This window comes from Phyllobates terribilis, unplaced genomic scaffold (genome assembly GCF_046119375.1).
Source record: "Phyllobates terribilis strain yellow unplaced genomic scaffold, ASM4611937v1 Scaffold_13__5_contigs__length_258822181, whole genome shotgun sequence".
Classification (NCBI taxonomy): domain Eukaryota; kingdom Metazoa; phylum Chordata; class Amphibia; order Anura; family Dendrobatidae; genus Phyllobates; species Phyllobates terribilis.
Window position 1 is genome coordinate 250523675 of NW_027362773.1, and position 22060 is coordinate 250545734.

A 22060-nucleotide genomic window follows, 5' to 3' on the forward strand; every position below is an offset into this window, starting at 1 on the left:
ATGTGAAACTGGCTCCAAGCAGATCTGGGTATGTCTACGCCCTCACAATCGTAGATCATTACTCCCGGTTCCTGGTGGTGGTCCCGGTCAAGGACTTAACGGCTCAAACAGCAGCTAGAGCCTTCCAGCAGCACTTCTGCCATCCACACGGGTACCCGGACCAAGTGCTGACAGACCAAGGACCAGCCTTCGAAGCGGAGGTCTTCCAGGAGTTCTGCAACCTGTATGGCTGCAAGAAGATAAGAACAACGCCCTATCACGCTCAAACCAATGGACTCTGCGAGAAGATGAACCAGGTGGTGATAGATCTGCTAAAAACATTGCCCCTGGAAGAACGCAGTCTGTGGCCTGAGAAACTGCCCGATCTGGTGGACCTGTATAACCACATCCCTGTTGGTTCCACCAACTGTACCCCGGCTTACCTAATGAGAGCAAGACCTGGTAAGCTGCCTATTGACCTGGATATGGGAGTCCTGACGCCTGAGGACACCTCGCCAGAGGCAGACTGGGATACAGAACGGCAGCAGCAGTATCGGAAAGTACAGGAGAGCGTCGAGCGAAGTCTGTCTCAAGCTAGAGAAAGGCAAGAGAAGGCTTATAACCAGTATGCTCCCGCTGTTCCCCTGGTACCTGGAGAGCAGGTCTTGAAGAAGAAGAGGCGGCTCCACAAGTTGGACGACCAGTGGGAGAAGGACCCGTACACCATACTGCCATCAAGCCATGAGAGCCCAAAGATTTGCGTGATCAGTAAGGATGGAGGAGAAACCACAGCCGTTGTCTCCAGAGACCACCTGAAGAAGTGTCCCGAGCAGCTGCAAAGCCCTGAAGAAGAAGATCAAGAAAACCCTCGACCCGCAGAGGAAAGGGAAGAAATGATCAGGACTGTACTCGGAGACTTCCCCCGGTCTTGGACACAAGTAAACGGTGCTGTCGTGGTACCCGTCCTCACCTTTCTCCAGCCAGCCCCGCAAGTGCCTACAGAAGAACCAGTAGAGCTGGAAGAGCAGCCGGCCCAAGAGGCAGAAGAGTCCACACCAGCAGTACAGGAGGATCAACCCTCTGCTAGTAGTGAGCCTGCCGTGCCCCTAGTGAGCCAAAGAGTGCGCAGAAAGCTGCCCAGCCTGCCCATAACACCTCCTACACCCTGTAGTGCAGGACCAGTTAGTGAGCTCCGTAGGTCCACTAGGGTTACCAGAGGCCAGATGCCCGTACGTTGGAGAATCTAAGTTGGCTAGTTGCTTTAACTATTTTATGTTTACCTGTTTTGTTGTAGCCGTTGCTAATTATGTTTTTCAGTTACAGATTTCTTTATATGGACTGACAGGTTATGGACAGTGAGTAACCGGAACTCTGTTGTAAATATGTTTGGAGCGTAACCCAGGAATGAACTACAGACTGTTAAAGACTCGGGGCAGGACAGACCCCTACCTGGTTACGGCTCCCTGTTCTTTGGTGAAATGGACACCCTTATTGCTTCCCGGTTACGGACACGCCGTGACCATCTCATGTATTTAATTGTTATTGTTTATACCCTGTTATGTTTAGTCCGGGAGTACTAAATTTCACTAGGGGGGAATGTGGCACCCCAGGGGTCTGGTTTCCACAGTAATAGCAATATTACGTCTGTGAGCAGGTGGGAGGTCTCCTGGGCAGGAATCCTAAGCATGCCACACCTCCTGCCCAGTCCTGGGAGGGGAAGAACTTCCCCTACATAAACTGGGGCTGAGGCAGGGTTAGAAGAGAGGAGTTCCAGACAGAGACGGAGTCTGGTCTGGACACGCAGAAACAGGGACAGATAGACCTCAGGAGCTCTGTAGGAGCCAAGGAGAAGCGCCAGGGGCTGGAGCTGTGCAGAGCTCGCCCTGGGAGAAAGTACTAAAACCGGGCACAGGAGTCCGAGGCTGTGGGGACTAAGATATACCCAGCAGCAGAATCGATCCGGCAGGGGATTCCAGGTCCTCTGGCCATAAAAGCCCGGAGGCTCAGTCACAACGAAGGGACCAGCACCGCCATCCCGGAGCGGAGGCTAACAGGAGGCCCCAGGTCACCAGCCATACGGGTGAGCACCACACGGTATACCCAGGGACGTGGGCTACTTGTAACCGCCGAAAGCAGAGTAGCCAGGAAGGGTACAGACTAACGGGAAGTCCTACAACTCCACCTGGCCAGGGGAACTCCGGCTTACTCGCAGACTAACCAGGCCCCAACTACTAGCCAGTACTCCCGGGGGAATTTGCCTTGTACCATCAGTAAAGACCCTGAACTGTACCCTCGCGTCTCCGTGCTTCCTTGTCGCACCATTAGTGCTGGGACATCCACACCATCACTCCCAACATCAACCTCATCCTCTGCCCTGAGGCCATACCCCTCCCGTTGGGGGTTATACCATCCACGCTGCACATCCGTACCACCGGCCTCAGCGGACTGCCCTGCAGCGGCGGCTTCATAGCCGCATTCAACGGGTGGCGTAGTCGGACACTAATACCATCATACCAATAACCGCCACTAAGTTTGACCACCCTGGGCGCGGACCGGGTCACCGCCACACGAAGACTACTACCCCCATTGGATCCGGCTCCGGGTATCCCCCGCGCGCACGCGCGCCGCACTACAGAACTGGCCCAGGGGGTGAGTCAAGTGCACAGGGGCCTCGCTCCTGGACACTTTATGGATATCCAGGGCATACCAACCTCGCTCTCCATGGTGGTGGGTGTACGTTACCATGTCACCCACGGCGAGTCTCCGGCCACGGTGTCCCTTTTTGAGCTGGGGCTCGACGTCACGCCGGTTAAAGAAGACGTCCCGCTCCAGCCCGGGACTCCTTATGAAGCCCCATCCTGCCTCACCGTGGAAGCGGACCACCTGCCCTTCTTCACGGGGGCTTGGGTCGGACGTTTTCCCTCTGGCGGGCCCTGGATTTGGCAGCTTTGGCCCGCACTTGAAGCGGCTCACAGTGAAGCTCCCACTCCTGCTGCTCCCGACTCAACTGCTGAATTTGCTTGGAGCAGTACTCGCTCCTCCTCTGAGCTTCAACTCGGGTCTCCCTGGGGAAGCCCATTAGGTTGCCCTCCTGGTTATCCCAGGCCCACTCTTCTGCCGCCGGCAGGTAACTGTGGGGGCCGGAAGCGGCGTTAGGGGTTTCTGCAGCAGGCCTGAGTATGCGGACCATTCCGGGTTGGGGCCTGTGGACCCCCATGCAGATCCGGGTTCCTCTGGGATGGGAGGTGAGAGACCATGGAGGTCTCCAGAGATGGCGGCGGTTTGGAGCCCAGCGGAGAAGGCTTCCTCCCAGGATACCGCACATGGGAACTGGCACTCGGACCATAGGTCCAGGAGGGGCTCGGCCTGCTCCCCGGCCAGGGGAAGAGCTTTAGACTCACCCGGTCCTAGGCCGCAGGCGCCCTCCGGGGACTCTTCTTCCTGGGCCACCGCTCCCTGTGTAAGGGCCTCACTCCTCCGCTGCTGCTCTTATCGCTGCAACGCAGCCGCCTCCATGAACTCCCGGGCCAGGTTGCCCTGTCCGTAGCTGGGGACCGCAGGGCCTCCCAGGTGGGGATTGGATCTGGCTCCGTCTCCACCGGCATCCATCGTCGCTGCTCGTGGTGACGATGCTGGAACTCGAGAAAGATGGCTGCACCTCTTCGTCTCCACCTCCTTCTTCGGGCGGCTCCAGGGCTGCAGGCCGACTGGCACTCCCCCGGAAGTCCCCTCCGGGGTGATGGACACTACCCCGTGGACAGTCTCTAATGGAAGGGGCGGTCTGCTCTTTTGGCGCCATTGGGGAGCCAGGCCCACGATGGGAGGCGCTGAGTCGCTGTCCTTCCTTCACATTATGGCGTCTGTTCTTCTTGGGCGGGCGCCATTTTAAGTGGAAAACAACAGTCTGTTTAGAAAGGCGTGCAGTACCCGGTAGCAATGGGCACTCTTCTCCGTTGCTGCGGGCACGAGATCCTGCCGACTACGCCAGGTTGTGACGTCCTCTCCCGGTTGAAGCCCTTTTAGTTTACCCTAGGTGTTGGGGGGACTCGGTGTCGGGCCCTGTGATGGAGAGATGGGATGCAGCCGTGGCCTGGACCCGACCCGTGCTCAGGGCCGTCACATTAAAAGGAGATGGTGAGGGCTTATCCGGGTTGAGTGGCTAATTAACGACTATGCCACCTGTGGTGCCTTGTGAGGGGCCACCAGCGCTGCTGCATTCCGCTGAGGCATGATGTTATGGCGGCCAACGTTCTTACTACTCCCCACAGGCGGAGCAAGGCCTCAGGGCAGAGGGACAGGATGGAGGGGGGTAGTAGTAGAGGGGAAGGGATGACACGTCCCGCGGTGCGGCGCAGAAATAACAGTCCGGAGGCCATAGGGGTGAACTTCCAAGGTTTTACTCACATAGTTGGCAAAGGAAGGCGACTCCCTGCTCCTCGCGGAGTCCTGCGCTCGCCAGGGACGGGGGTCCGACAACCTCCGAGTAAGTGCAGCATTCAGTCGTGGCCCTATAGCAGAGTGTTCCTGAACTACACACCGATTCCCTTCCTGTCCGTGTGTGAGCAAATAGGCCGTGACTCCCTCTGAGCTCCTCTCAGAACAAGGGCACGGGTGGCAGCTCCGCTCCTTCTGCTACCCGGTGGGATCCTCAGGGCCTAACCGGGCTTTCCCATCCAGGACGTAGAGTAGCAAGGTCGGGTATCGGGGGCCGGTACCCCTCTTGCAGCTGGAGTCCCTCTGAATATATCAGGTTGGCGAGGACAGGTGGCGTACTCCACTCCGTCTGCATCCTGCCTGGGATCCATTTGCTGTGGAGCCACAATCTAGAGCTCCGGGCCTTCTTGCTCATGGACCTCGACCGGGCTGAGATATTCCTTATCTCCCGCCTGCCCATCATCCCAAGGCCTAGGGACTAGGGCTGTGTCTCCATCCCCTGCAGGCTCACACAGGATCCACTTTCAGGGTAGGAGATCACGCTCTGACACCAAGCAGGGTACAGCCATAGTACAGCCGAGTGCTGTCAGGATACAGTCAAGAACCAAGAGCCAAGATGGCTCTCTATTAAATATGAAATTTAAAGTGCAACTAACTTGTAAGTCCTCCGCCCTCACCCACTAACTGGTTCCCCTAACTCTTGGTTCCCAAGTCTCCCTGTAACTAGGGGAGCAGCACCTAGTGCATACTAGCCCCCTCTGGTGGAGAAGTGTGGTGTTGGATGCAAGGCTTGGGTCAAGACTATCACACTGGTCTTACCTCAGAGGAGGAACACTACACTCCCCTAGAGAAGTGCAGCATCCCTGTGGTGGTCGAACCCTCAGGGGCGCCACATTTACACTTTGAGCCAGAAAAGGCTGTGTTTCTGTTTTGCTTCCTGAGCAGTTTATGCTATTTAATAAACCAGCCTGGATTTCACTGAAAACGCTTCTGTGCTTACCTCAACCGCAGCTGAGTGAGTACCAAACCCTACAATTGGTGCAAGAAGCACGGGCACGAATCCCAAGGGGCAGTGTGACTGCTGCAGAAAACTGTTTATGTCCTGGGTGAAGGCCGCCAGCCAGCAAGGGACATCCGGCAGCATGGAGGAACTGATTAAGCAACTGGTGCAGGCTAACCTCCAGCAGCATCAACAGCAGCAGCAGCAGTGGCAACAAAAGCAGCAGCAGTGGCAACTGCAGCTGCAGTTGCAGCAACTACATAACAAGCAGCAGATGGAACTCCTGGCCAAGGTGATCCGTGGTAGGGCAACCGCCCCACCCCCTACTCGAGGTGACGACTCTCACGTGAGGAAGACGGTAACGAGAGCATTGCATTGCAAAAGATGACCCCAGGTGATGACGCCGAGGCATTCTTGACGGTCTTTGAGAGGTTGGCAGAGTGGGAGAAATTGCCTCTGGAGCAGTGGGCGGAGGTTTTGGTGCCATACTTTTCAGGTGAGCCTCATAAAGCTTATTATGACTTGGCCTTGCTGGACCCAAAAGAATATCCCAAATTAAAAACTGAAATCTTGGTGCACTTGGGAATGACTCTGACTGTCAGGGCGCAAGGGGTGCACCACTGGGCCTATTTCAGTGACAAACCTCCCTGGTCCCAAATGTTCGACCTCTTACACCTGGTCCAAAAATGGTTGCAACCTGAATCTTCCTCCGCAGCACAGATGGTGGAGAGGGTCTACATAGAGAGGTTCATACACTCCCTTCCAATGTCGGTGCTATCCTGAGTTGCCCAGGGGTATCCCGCAATGCCGATGACCTGGTGGGGTTGGTGTAAAGGTACCAGGTGGTAGAGAGTTCATTGGGGAAACCAGGGGTTGTAACATCTCCATACTGGGGTTCCCAAAAGGGGCTGGACACCCAAAAGAGAGGGATTAGCTCAAGTGGTAGAGCCACATCTGGGGAGCGTCCTAGAGCCCAGGAGGTATCTGAGTTGTTGCTCAAGGTCCCACCCCATTGTGTAGTATGTTGAAGATGTCATACCCCAGGTCACATAGCCGCCTGTTGCCCCATGACCAACGAGCCAATGGACTGCAGCACAGGATGGCGCTGTTCGTACTTTGCTTATCCAGCCTGCAGTGCTGTTCATCAACCAGGTGAGGGACCAGCGGGCATGCCTCGTATCAGTGAATGGAGTGCAAGTGACTGCTCTTTTAGACTCAGGGAGTTTGGTAACCCTAGTAAGGGCCACAGCTCATCATCGGCTGGTTCCGGAGAAAAAGGTCGGTATCCATTGTATCCATGGGGACGGTAATGACTACCCTGTGGCCGAGTGGTCATAGACACAAACTGTGGCACCGAGTCCCATGAAGTGGGCGTAGCCAAGGACCTGTTGCACCCTGTTATAATAGGGCAGCCTTGTTTTGGGACTTGTGGGAGAAAGGGAGAAAAACAGGTTGTCCGGACAACAACCAGGTTGCTCCTGAAGAAACCTCATCACAGGCCGCTGCCACCGGGTTTCCTTTTTGTGTGCTGGTTGGAGATGAGGGCGAGGCAGCAACCCCAGAGGCCAACATCCCTGAGCTGGAGGTGTCCGGGAGAAACTTTGGAACCGCCCAGCTCAGAGACTTGACTCCAAAAGGGGCATTTGATAATGTCACTGTCCTGAATGGTGTTGCTCAAGAGCCGGGGGGCTGACACCCGATATCCATAGTTTGTTATAAATGGGGAATTACTATATCGGGTCACCAAGCTCAGAGGGGAGGTAATCGAGCAGTTACTAGTGCCAGGGCCGTACAGACGCAGGGTGTTAGATATGGCCCATGCGCATGTTTTAGGTGGTCACCTGGGGGTAGAAAAAAAACAAGAAAGGATCCTCCAGCGGTTCTACTGGCCTGGTTGTCACAGAGTAATTGTAAATTACTGTAGGTCATGTCCCACCTGCCTGCTGACCTCCCCAGTAGCCCACTTCCGTAGCCCCTTAGTGCCATTGCCAATCATTGAGGTGCCATTTGATCGCATAGCCATGAATCTAGTGGGACCCCCGGTCAAGTCCATCAGGGGACATCAGTATATTTCTGGTTGGTACTGGACTATGCTACATGATATCCGGAGGCAGTCACACTATGTAACTCCTCTGCCAAATGTATAGCCAGGGAGTTGGTTCACATCTTCTCTAGAACGGGGTTACATAAGGAGATATTAACGGACCAAGGGACCCCATTTATGTCAAGGGTGATGAAGGAGTTGTGCAAAACCCTGCAAATCACACAACTCAGGACCTCAGTCTATCACCCCCAGACAGATGGCTTAGTGGAGAGGTTTAATAAAACCTTGAAGCCCATGTTAAAGAAGGCCATAGATAAAGACGGACTGGGACTGTCTACTGCCGTACCTTCTGTTCTCCATTAGAGAAGTCCCACAGGCCTCTACTGGGTTCTCATCGTTTGAGCTGTTATATGGCCGATCCCCCCGTGGACTCCTGGATGTAGCAAAGGAGACCTGGGAGACGGAGTCTACACCCTACAGGAGTGTAATCGAACATGTGGCCCAGATGCAAGAGAGGATTGCAGAGGTGATGCCCATTGTGAAAGAACACCTACTCAAAGCACAAGAGGCACAGTCGAGGGTGTACAATAAATCAGCAAGGGTGAGACACTTCAACCCTGGGGATTGGGTACTAGTGTTGGTACCTACAGTGGAGAGAAAATTCCTGGCCAAGTGGCAGGGCCTCTATGATGTGGTTGAAAAGCTTGGCGACATCAACTATAGGGTCCACCAACCTGGGAGAAGGAAGCCCTACCAGGTGTACCTTGTCAACCGCATTAAGCCATGGCGAGACAGGGAGCCTGTGGAAGCTCCATGTTTGATGGATAAGACTGAAATAGACATGGAGGAACTCAAGGTGGCAGAGTCGCTGTCACGTGCCCAGAAGCAACAATGCCGAGAGTTGCTGCAGTGGAACAGGGACCTGTTCTCTGATCTACCGGCTGAACTCAGGTCATAGAGCATGAGATACTTATGGAGCCTCATGTCCGAGTGAATATGAAGCCATATCGGATTCCTGAAGCCCGCCGAGAGGTAACCTCGAAGGAGGTGAAGCGTATGCTGAATCTGGGGGTCATTGAAGAGTCCAAGAGTGGCAGGTCCAGTCCCATAGTCTTCGTGCCGAAACCAGATGGAGAATGGCGGTTCTGCAATGACTAAAGGAAACTGAATAAGGTCTCTAAGTTTGATTCATACCCAATGCCCAGGGTAAATGAACTAATTGAGAGAATAGGGCCAGCCAGGTACATTACCACCCTTGACCTCACAAAAGGGTATTGGCAGATCCCTATGTCCCAAGAGGGCAAGGAGAAGATGGCCTTTTCAACACCAGATGGGTGTTTTCAATACACCAGAATGCCGTTTGGGTTGCAAGGAGCTCCAATTACCTTCCAGAGAGCCATGGACCAGATCCTAGCTCCCCACAAGAAGTGTGCAGCAGCCTACCTGGATGATATTGTGATCTACAGCCAGGATGTAGCCATCTGAGCAAAGTCCAGGCAATATTTGATGTGCTACGGAAGGTGAGGTTTTCCATGAACCCGAAGAAATGTGCCATGGGCATGGAGGAGGCCAGATATTTGGGCTATGTTGTAGGTAGAGACGTAATAAAGCCCCAAATAAATAAAATTGATGCAATCCGGGGTTGGCCACAACCTCTCACAAAAAGCAGGTGAGAGCATTCCTGGGCATCGTGGGCTACTACCGCCGGTTCATCCCTAACTGCGCCATGACAGCCGACCCTTTGACAAACCTCAAAATCAAAATCAGCTATGGCTAAGTGGTCTCCAGAAACTGAGATGGCCTTCCAGGAACTCAAGCAAGCCCTGTGTAAACAGCCGGTGTTGGTGGCACCGGATTTCTCGAAGGAGTTTGTGGTCCAGACTGACGAGTCAGATGTTGGGCTGGGTGCGGTCCTTTCACAAGAGATGAACGGCGAAGAGCACCCCATAATGTATTTAATCGGGAAGCTGACGTCTTGTGAGAGAAATTACTCCATAGTGGAGAAGGAATATTTGGCCATCAAGTGAGCGCTAGACACCCTAAGATACTACCTCTTAGGCAGGAAGTTCAGGCTGGTGTCAGACCATGCCCCACTAAGGTGGATGAGTGAGAAGAAGGGGAACAATGCTCGAGTGACCAGGTGGTTCCTAGCTTTTCAGGAGTTCAGCTTCCAGGTAGAGGATAGGCCTGGGAAACTGCATGACAATGCTGATGCACTGTCATGGGTCCACTGTATGTTAGCGGAAGGTGCAAAGCCCCCAACTTTGGGAAGAGGGGGGAAGTATGTAAGATGGCCGCCAGACATGTCCTCGAGGGGAGATATGTATCGCTGAGGTTGGTAGCTTCAGTGATGTAAAACCGGGAAAGCATGCTCCAGCACACATTGTGCTGAGAGGGTTAATAGGACGTATCTGTGCCAGTTTTTGCGAGCAGTCATAAGAGATGGTGGGATTTTCTGCTCATATATCCACACCCCAGGGTGTGTGTATAAAATGAAGACCGAGTGTCTCATTCAATGGCTGTGTCTGGAGATGTGTGGATCTCCAGAGTGTTGGTCTGTGTTAGGACCTAAGGACTGGACTGTAACCTGAGCAGGAGAACCCGCAACCTTGTATGGACATTTTTACTTTATGTTTACACTTTGTACCAGAAAAGGCTGTGTTTTTGTTTTGCTTCCTGAGTGGTTTATGCTATTTAATAAACCAACCTGGATTTCCCTGAAAACGCTTCTGTGCCTACCTCAACGGCAGCTGAGTGAGTACCAAACCCTACAGGAGGTACTGACAGGAAACCTTCCAATCATCTCTCCTATTCAGTAACTACTACTGCAGAAATCTCTGATTCTATTAGCTGTTAAGAGCAGTGCAGCCCCTGAGCAGCTAGCTCATTCTAGCTGTCCCATACTACCTCTTCTTCCTTATTGTAGCTATCTGGTCGACATAAAAATCCCATGTGTCCCTAAACCCACCCCCATCCATCACATGAATATCCATTCAAACAGTCCTTACTGATTAAGCCTACCTTCTGTTAACATCCCAGCATCCATTGCAGCCTTCCATTGCCCACACCTTTGTCAGGGCAAGAAGTCAAATATTGGCTGCACCATGTGCTTTTTGAAGACAAAGTTTTAGGATAAACTTGACAGCATCAATGGCACTCCCTGGGAGGGTGCATTGCACATCTTATCTCCTCCTCTCACGCCTTCTAACTTCTCAGAAAAAACACCGTTTTAATATCAAATCTGGTGGGAATTTAGGGAATGGAGCTGTAAATAAATTATATATGTAAATATTATTGCAGGTGACTAACGCTGCCCCCAGCAACTTGCCACACTAAGCAGTCGACCTTCCTAGGTATGTAGAAAGATTGCTTCAGTTACCATATGTATATAGCAAGCTTGGTTCTGTTACCAAAGCTATGTCGTAAACTTAGTCTGTTGCTATATCTATGCTCTGATCTGTTGCCTAATTTATGTTTTGTTGCTTCATCTATGTAACAATCTTGAATCTGTTATTTGCGTAGTTGTAACCTTAGTTCTGTTACTTTATCTATCTAGAAGGATTAGTTCTGTTTTTGTATTTATGTAATAAGTTTAGTTCTGTTCTTGTATGTATGTAATAAGAATAGTCCTGTTCCTGTGTCTATGTAACAAGCTTGAATCCATTACTGTATCTATGTAGAATCTTGGTTCAGTTACTGTATCTATGTAGTAAGCTTGGTTATGTAACAACTGTATCTAAGCAATAAGCTTGGTTCTGTTACTGTATCAATGCAATAAACTTGGTTATGTTCCTGTATCTATGTAATAAGCTTAATTTTGTTACCTTATCTATTTAGTAAGCATGGTTCTGTTCCCAAAAATATGTAGTAAGTTTTGTTCTGTTATTCTGTCTATATAGTTAGCTTTGTTCGGTTACTGTATCTATGTATTAAGTTTAGTTTTATTCCTGTATCTATGTAGTAAGCCTGTTTTTGTTGCCTTATCTATGTAGTAAGCTTGATTCTGTTCATTTATCTGTCTAAGAAGCTTGGTTCTGTTCCTGTATCTGTGTAGTAAACTTGGCTTTGTTTCTGTATCTATATAATAAGCTTAGTTCTTCTTCATCTGTGTATAAAGGTTGGTTATATTAACTTATCTATGAAGGAGGTTTTGTTTTGTTACTATATCTATGCTGTAAGCATCAGATATTCAATATATTGAGTCTGTTTGATATATCAAGTCCACCTTAACGTGAATTTGTTATAGTTAACTACTACTAAATTTCTTATTGGGATGGTGCCATTCCATAGCTAAGACTGACATCTAGGAATGTCTTATTGATAGCACTAGACTAGACTGTACCAAATAAATGTAAAAATTCCTGGTTCTCTTACATTAGCTGTTACTAAAAATCATGTATCATTGGTTGCACAAACGTGTGACCGAGTATGAAAGCAAGAACCTATGTCTTTAATCGGTTGCAGTATTTAAAACACTGTTACCTCTGTTGCTTTTGTAAGGCAGACATACAGTTAGGTCCATATATATTTGGACAGAGACAACATTTTTCTAATTTTGGTTCTAGACATTACCACAATGAATTTTAAACAAAACAATTCAGATGCAGTTGAAGTTCAGACTTTCAGCTTTCATTTGAGGGTATCCACATTAAAATTGGATGAAGGGTTTAGGAGTTTCAGCTCCTTAACATGTGCCACCCTGTTTTTAAAGGGACCAAAAGTAATTGGACAGATTAACTAATTGTAAATTAAATGTTCATTTCTAGTACTTGGTTGAAAACCCTTTGTTGGCAATGACTGCCTGAAGTCTTGAACTCATGGACATCACCAGATGCAGTGTTTCCTCCTTTTTGATGCTCTGCCAGGCCTTCACTGCGGTGGTTTTCAGTTGCTGTTTGTTTGTGGGCCTTTCTGTCTGAAGTTTAGTCTTTAACAATTGAAATGCATGCTCAATTGGGATGAGATCAGGTGACTGACTTGGCCATTCAAGAATATTCCACTTCTTTGCCTTAATAAACTCCTGGGTCGCTTTGGCCTTATGTTTTGGGTCATTGTCAATCTGTAGTATGAAACGCCAACCAATCAGTTTGGCTGCATTTGGCTGGATCTGAGCACACAGTATGGCTCTGAATACATCAGAATTCATTCGGCTGCTTCTGTCCTGTGTCACATCATCAATAAACACTAGTGACCCAGTACCACTGGCAGCCATGCATGCCCAAGCCATCACACTGCCTCAGCCGTGTTTTACAGATGATGTAGTATGCTTTGGATCATGAGCTGTACCACGCCTTCGCCATACTTTTCTCTTTCCATCATTCTGGTAGAGGTTGATCTTGGTTTCATCTGTCCAAAGAATGTTCTTCCAGAACTGTGCTGGCTTTTTTAGATGTTTTTTAGCAAAGTCCAGTCTAGCCTTTTTATTCTTGATGCGTATGAGTGGCTTGCACCGTGCAGTGAACCCTCTGTATTTACTTTCATGCAGTCTTCTCTTTATGGTAGATTTGGATATTGATACGCCTACCTCCTGGAGAGTGTTGTTCACTTGGTTGGCTGTTGTGAAGGGGTTTCTCTTCACCATGGAGATTATTCTGCGATCATCCACCACTCTTGTCTTCCGTGGGCGCCCAGGTCTTTTTGCATTGATGAGTTCACCAGTGCTTTCTTTCTTTCTCAGGATGTACCAAACTGTAGATTTTGCCACTCCTAATATTGTAGCAATTTCTCGGATGGGTTTTTTCTGTTTTTGCAGCTTAAGGATGGCTTGTTTCACCTGCATGGAGAGCTCCTTTGACCGCATGTTTATTTCACAGCAAAACCTTCCAAATGCAAGCAGCACACCTCAAATCAACTCCAGGACTTTTATCTGCTTAATTGAGAATGACATAACGAAGGGATTGCCCACACCTGTCCATGAAATAGCCTTGGAGTCAATTGTCCAATTACTTTTGGTCCCTTTAAAAACAGGGTGGCACATGTTAAGGAGCTGAAACTCCTAAACCCTTCATCCAATTTTAATGTGGATACCCTCAAATGAAAGCTGAAAGTCTGAACTTCAACTGCATCTGAATTGTTTTGTTTAAAATTCATTGTGGTAATGTCTAGAACCAAAATTAGAAAAATGTTGTCTCTGTCCAAATATATATGGACCTAACTGTAGGTAAACAGGTTATGGATGGGTCACTTACCATGGTCCAGTGCTGTGTACTTGCCCACTAGCCCTTGTACACACCTCAGTGTTGATGCTCAATATGTAAACCACTGCTATGTAAAAACAAAACACAACCATAGACATCATATGTAATTACTTGCTCCTTAGTGACAGCATGAATTCACTGTGATCTTTTATAGACCTGTCAAGCGCAGGACAATGAGACATTTCAGTATGGGATTATATAATTAGAGCTTGTTGAATACTTAAATGTAGAAACCTCAAGGTCCTAGATCAAATGAAATTTTACTGTACTGATATACTGTATTTCTAGGATATTTCTATTTCTACATTTCTTTTTCTCTGTCATGACTGGAATCATTTTCCCACCTCACTGTGAGGTTCAGACTGCCATCACTCATAATGAACATCGAAATGACGCACAAAGCATGTTAGAATAGATTTGGAAATTCGAGATGTGGCAAGTTATCCCCAGGGGGTTGGTGAATCCTAGTGGAAGAATACTCCCATGCACCTCCACCCAAACAGGAAGCTATTCTCAACTAAATTGTCGGAAGCTGTTTTATGCGCTTTATTAAAACAGTTCTATCCTTCCTATTATTATAGTGTTTGATGTTCAGCACCATACATGGCAGATAGTCCGCCCAGCACACATACAGTAGCCAGGGGACTGAACTCCATTTTATTGTCTGCAAGAATGAAAGAGGCCAAAGAAGTGGACATCGAGGAAGTAAGAAATGTGCTGGAAATAGGCTTTTGTCCTCTTTTGACCTTTATATATATTTCTCTCATCCACCTTTTGCACAAACCAGCCCTTTCACTCTCGTATTAAACCCCGAAGGATCCTGCCCTTGCACGGCTCCGAGTGTGCACAATTGTAATAAATGTTAGGCTCTGTCATGTGCTATTTTTCACACAGTCAAGGGTGTGTAGCACATTGGACTAATTTTTGAAAGTATGTATTCGTTCTCTGTCTTATTCTCCTTTCGAAGAGATAAAGAGTTTATTTAAATGTTATTTTACTAACAGGAAAGACAATAATGACATTGAGTTATAAAGTAAAATACTTAGTATAAATGGATTTACTGTATAGAGGGGAGAAAATGCTGCAGTGCTACACCCACCAGTAAATAGATGTATTGTTCCTTGTGTTCGGGTGAAGATAAATATCGTCTGGGAACATCATGGTTGAACGAGAGATGTGTAACTATTAAAATATCAGGACCAGCATTAATGCTGAAATATATGTGGGATGCTGAGTCACTTCTCACGGACAAGCTGTGAGTCGGGATAGTTAAGAGTCCGAGGTCAAAAGCCAGGAGGGTACGTCAATAGAAGGAAGAGACAAAGGCGTAGTCAGGTAACAGTCTGAGGTCAAAATACTAATAAGATAGTGGATCAGAACAAGGGAGTTAAACAGACGCATGGTCAGAACGAGATCCAAGGTCCAGCAACAAAAGATCAACAAATAGAACACAAGGTACAGAGAGACAAACCGCACAAGGCTGAATGTATGTCTGGCAGAGGTTTGGGACTAACAGCCCAGTTTAGTAGCCTGGCAATCACCTGGGATAATGAACATCTTGATATAGCCAGTGCGTCCCTGTCTCAGATTGGACAGCTGAGCTGTCAATCAAAACAAAAAGCTCAACACGCCCCCAGCACCAGACTGGACATTGAACTGAGTACTGATAGCTCCAGCATGCCCTTGTACCAGATTGCACTGCTGAGCCATCAGTAACTGCATCCTAGACACACTGAGGGGTGGAATCGTGACAATAGGTGCATATATATATATATATATATATGCAGGGTGGGCCATTTATATGGATGCACCTAAATAAAATGGGAATGGTTGGTGATATCAACTTCCTGTTTGTGGCACATTAGTATATGGAAGAGGGAAAACTTTTCCAGATGGGTGGAGATCATGGCGGCTATTTTGAAGTCGGCCATTTTGGATCCAGCTTTATTTTTTTAAGTGGGAAGAGGGTCATGTGACACATCAAACTTATTGAGAATTTCATAAGAAAAACAATGGTGTGCTTGGTTTTAACGTAATTTTATTCTTTCATGAGTTTTTTACAAGTTTATGACCACTTATAAAATGTGTTCAAAGTGCTGCCTATTGTGTTGGATTGTCAATGCAACCCTCTTCTCCCACTCTTGACACACTAATAGCAACACCGCCGAAGAAAAGCTAGCACAGGCTTCCAGTATCCTTGTTTAAGATGCTGCACATCTCGTATGCAGGATGCAGTGAAAAAGAACGCAAGTGAGCTTTCAAAACGCATCTTGCTCCCCTACCCTGTCTATGCAACTTTGTAATTTTTTGCATGTTTTTAATGGACGAAATATAAAAAAAGAATTATTTTACCAGATGCTGGAACAACTATCCCTTTTTTTTAGCATATTCTGGTGTGGATCAACCTGGTTCCGTGCAAGCTGGATTATAAGTACTGGGTGAGCTGGCTTTCCTTATACTTTATGTGGACCCGCTCCTTTGCCTCAGGGCGATGAAGCACACGCCGGTCTTCTCATCACCGCCGGTAAATCTGCTGCCGCACAGCCACTCACATCCGACGGTACCGCCCCTCATCTCCAATAAAAAGGCGCCATAGTGCAATATTCGTATGTTCTGACTCTGGCGCTACACTGCACAGCCACCGGAGGCTTCGGACAGAAGAACACATCTCTGGTTATATTATAGATATGGAGTTGTACAAAAGTTTTAAGCAGGTGTTGATAAAATATTGCAAAGTAAAAATACCTTCAGAAATAGATGTGTTATTTATAGTTTATTTTTATTGGTTAACGAAATACAAAGTGAATGAACAAAAGAGAAATCTAAATTGCAATAATATTTGGTGTGACCAGCCTTTGCCTTCAAAACAGCATCAAGCCTTTTTGGTACACTTGTACACAGTATTTGAAGGAATTTTTCAGGGAGGTTGTTCCAAACATCAAGGAAAACTAACCACTAACCCTTCTGTAGATGTCGCTTGTGCAAATCCTTTTGTCTCTTCATGTAATCCTAGACAGACTGGATGATGTTGAGATTAGGGCACTGTGTGAGCCATATCATCACTACCAAGACTCCATGTTCTTCTTTAGGCTGAAAATAGTTAATGACAATGGGTGTATTTTTGGGCTACATAATAAAACTCCAGTGTTTTTATACCTCTGCTGCAGAGGATAAGTTCCTCGGAGATGCCAGCCTCAGAAAACAAATTGACAGAGAGAGAGAATGATAGGTAGATAGAAATATAGATAGATTAGATAGATAGATAGATAGATAGATAGATAGATAGATAGATAGATAGATAGATAGATAGATAGATGTTTACATATTCATAGATACTGTAGATAAAAAATATTTGTAGATACCTATATATATGTAAAGGCATGCACAATTAGATAAATTGTATAGCGTAGATCTCTTTCAGAGGTAAGAAAAAGTCCACACAAATTTCAACAGATGTACATTTGCTTGCAATAATGGCAATACAACGATTGAGAAAAAAGACACAAAATGTTGGAATGGGACTTTAAAGTTAAAACATTGATATGCACCCTTTGTTCTCTAATATGACATCATAAAGAACCCCCCAACACACACCTATCTATTGGGCTATTGTTCAGCTACACAACTTGGTATATGGTATGTCAGCCTATTTTACGGCTTTGTTAACATAAGTATCATAGCTTCTGTACATAACAGAAGCCATGTTGCCTTGACAAATCCATTATATGATGGAATATGGATCCAAACTGCACCCTAATACCTATAAGCCTCCAAAATAGGTGTAAACATAGTTTAGAAATGTAGATAGATCTATTATATACAGCCATCTCAAACATTTAGCAACACATTTTCAAATAATAATATTTTTTTATTTCATATGAATGATTATGTCCATGCAAATGACACCGATGAGATTAAAGTCATTTACGACTGATGATCATACAATTGATCATATCTTAATGATGATCTTTAGGTCTAAGTTCAATTTAATTAAAGTCAGTAAATGATAATGTTATGCACAGATAATTCTTGATAATTTGCTGTAAAGTGGGAATTTTTATTACTGCATTCCCTGTAGCCAATTAAGCTCTGCTTTGGGAAACTGTTCTGAAAGAACTGCCCCTGTAGACCAATCACATTGAAACTTCACCAAAAGAGCTTCCATCCATTTACAAATGTAGACTGTACTAGAAATTTGTTGATATACAGTATATATATATATATATATATATATATGTACATTTTTATTTTCTTTATTCGGTGGCTGTGTGTCTATGTATTTGGTCTCCCCATTGTAATACATGCCAGTTAAGTGTACAATGGATGAGCCACATATACACATGGTTTTCTACTTTCTGGAGTGCTAACTGGGGGAGAAAGGACCCCCATTTTTCCTATAAGTGCAGTTTTCACTTTCAGGATTCCAATCTATCAGGTATTTACTTTTGATTGACATGCCATTAATGTCACATATGGTAATACCTTTTCATTTTATTGTGGCCCTTGAGAGTGATTCAATATGATAACGTGGTCCTCAGACCAGAAATTGTTGGGCACCCTTTGTCTACACCAGGGATGTCAAACTAAAACACACAGAAGGCCAAAATGATAAACTTGGACAAAGTCTCGGGCCACCAGTATACAGTATTATGGTCCCCACAAAGTCCTCCATACAGAATAATGGGCCCCACAAAGTCCTCCATACAAAATAATGGGCCCCACAAAGTCCTCCATACAGAATAATGGACCCCACATAGTCCTCCATACAGTATTATGGGCCCCACATAGTCCCCCATACAGAACAATGGCCCCACATAGTCCTCCATACAGAACAATGGCCCCACGTAGTCCTCCATACAGAACAATGGCCCCACATAGTCCTCCATACAGAATAATGGGCCCCACATAGTCTTCCATAGAGTATAATGGCCCCACATAGTCCTCCATACAGGACAATGGGCCCACACAGGGGTGGTGTTTCTGGTGTCACAGTCCAAATAAAACCACCCTGCTGGCCAGATTTGGCCCATGAGCTAGAGTTTGACATGTATGGTCTACACCCTTACAGTATGTTCACATTTTGTATTTTCCACATGTCATTGGCACCGTCGGGGCTTTAGTCTGAAGCTCTAAGAAAACAGAGCCCCGGGTCAGGAGTTTCACCTGAATTCATTTTTCCAGGGCTTCAGATTGAAGCCCTAACGAAGCCATGGATATGTGGAAAATACCCAATGTGAACATACCCTAAGGGTTGATTTTAATGAGACAGACTGAGTCACTTTGTGTTCTGTCTAATCTCAGTTTTGGTAGTATCCATTTTGAGGGGTTCATAAAAGTGTGGTCAACTGAGCTTCTGTGCCCACCTCAAGAAGGCGGACACTGCCAAAATAGAGGCCAGACAGAGCACACAGTAACTCCATCTGCCTCATTAAAGTCAATGGCCTCATTGGGGGTTTCATCCACATCATGTTTTTCTGGGCTTCAGACGGAAGGTCCGGCCGAGCCACTGACGTGTGGCAAAAGCACAATGAGAACATACCCTAAAGACCTACATAAAAAATGGTAATGTAATAAACATTGTGCAGATACAAAGGTCACTGAGAAATGATGGCAGCTCTTCTCTATAATAGCAAACAGCTCACTGGTTTTCCATAGTCTCGCAGTGTAGATTTCTATGATCTTTAAGTGTCACTTTTGGGGGCAATTTTGTCAGAAGAACATATGAAAATACTTTACTTTTATCTCCCAGACCTCAGGATGAATAAACCTTTGATGCTTCCCAGTAACAAACAAGTGGCCAGTTGTGAAAGCCGATATTGTGATGACAGAAGAGGCAGAGCAAACTCACTAAATCTGTCATTACAGGAAATGGTAGAAGAGTTTACTTTGGTTTTGCTCTAAGACAAAAAAAAAAGAGATTTTGTGATCAATCGGTGTCGTAATCAATTCTCTCTTTGTCGAGAAAACAGCCCGGACCAGTAGATTGGGTTATATAAACATCCAATAGTCGGCAAGGTTCATGGGATTGTGCCTACGTTGATGACCTTCTGACCGGTTCTTAAGAGACAACCTATAAATGTCTTGTGAATTTTAATATAAAACGACCCATTTACCTTGATGATTATTGTTCATTTGTCCTACGCTAAGCCCTTATGTGTAATTACATTAGACAGGTGACTTACATACTTAGTTATCTCACTTAAACTGATTACAGGGACTTTCTTGAAAAAAGTTTTCACTGGAGGATTGTGAACAATGCCTCGGTTATTCAACGTGCAGTTACACTCAGACATATTATTATTTGGACAGATGTGAAGATTATCTGTGAACTTATCTGCCAGTGATCAAAGGAACTGATGATATGCAACACATTCATGGGCCATGTCCCATCAACCATTGCTTTACCTGCAATCCATCATCCTTTCCGAGCTGTTATTTTGCACCCTAAATACATGAAATTAATCATTTCTGTAGAGTAGCCAGGTGTTTCGCCTCTGGAAATTATTATTATGGCAAAATGAGGATGACTTTTTTTTTATTATTAGAAACTTTAAAGACAGAGAGTTTTAGTAGATGTCATAGAGTAACAAGAGTCAAAACAAATTGAAAAAATAATTCCTGACAATGATATTATTTTTTCTTTAATAGTTTCGGAGATGTGAACATTGTCTGTTAAGGTGGCCATACATATTAGGTTAAAGTAGACTAAACCCCACAGAATTCAGTGGAACAAGACAGCCACCTAATGTGCATGGGTGTGTCCTGACTCTCCGCTGTTGGCATATGTCATGGGGATAAAGGATCAGGCTGTTGGATCATAAAGAAGAGGAAAATGTCTGGAACCCGCTGAAGATTTTGCTATTGCTCTGACGTGTTTGTACTAATGCATTCTTTGTATGTGATGTTTGATGCAACTATTGTTATGTCCTGTAAATAATAGCGGGAAGAAGTGAAGGTAACATTGCAAGAACAGATCACTGAGGGGTTAACAGCCAGGTCCTTAGCTAGGAGGAGTTTTAGGAGCAAAAAGAGAAGTTGTTAGTAAATTGTAGCAGAAGAAGAAAGTGAGATTCCAGAGAGAGGAGAGTGAAGACAGTCACAGGCAGTGTGACAGACTAGGCTGAAGAACGTGGGTGTGAGAAGGAAGGAATTCGAGGTAGCAAGCTTGCAGCATGGCAGTATGGATGTAGAGACAGCATGCAAGTCTGGGTGCCCTGATAATTGTGGGAAGAAATTACAGACAGATGAGTACAGCTTGTGGGGTGCAGATTCAGAGATTCAAGGTATAGCAGTGGAGAAATGGGGACCCTGAGACGTAACAGGAATAGAAGGGAACAGAGACTATGTTTATGACTGACCTTAATGATTAGTGCAGAGGGACTGTGCTAGCCAGGCTTAGACATGGATACTGCACTGAAGTGAGCAATGGTTGTAAGGAGAGCAAGCTATGCTTTATCATTGGAATTTGTCTCATAAAAAATGGTAACCACAATGGTAACCACAATGTGTGTACCTTTGTGAAATACAGAAGATTCAATGAACAAGCCTTGTACCTGCATTTTATCAGATCCCCTAGTAAACTACAGTTTATTTTTGTTTGATATGGCGTGGCTTCAATATACAAAATTGCCAGGTTCTGATTTGCCGTATCATCTAGCAACATGCATATATGGGAAAGATATTTAAGAAAGACACAATCAAGCACACTCAGAGACCTGTATATTATCTGAGGTCACAGCAGGACATCTCGACCCATGCAACTCATACAGGAATTAAATATGCCTGATCCTTTGGTTCTTAGAAGATAATCCACCACCAGAGGTGTCTGACAGCAGCTTCCTGCCCTCTCCACATTTGAACACAAGTACGTTCAGCTAAGCAAAGGGGGCATGTGCATGAAGTGTTGTGGGGGGGGGGTGGAGGGATAATGGCAGCCCAATCAACTGGTTGCCATGTAAATGTGTATAAAGGCAAAACAGAACATATTAAGCTGGCGATACACATAATTAATTTTTTGGCCGAATATTCATTGGGCAGACACCTATCTTTCACTACTTCCCCATACACATTAGTGCTTGGTTTGTCTGAGCATTCATGTGTTTTTAAACCATGAGTGAGGAAACAAATGCTTCCAGGCATCTCTGGCAGTGTCTTATCTCCCCTCAAAACTAAAGGATTCTTTCTTCCAATTGCTTGATCCTTCCTTAAACCAATATCATCTATCGTGGAGAATTGGAAGGCATTTGTGGACATCAGATGATCACTCAGTCTTGTCAAAATTGATGGGTTGGGCTGATATTCACTTTATAACTATGGGACCTTTAGACTCTCTTAATGCTTGCATTGATTGGTTTCTTTGGACAGAAAGACTAGAGCAGTAGGAATTACAGAAGTCAATAATCCCTA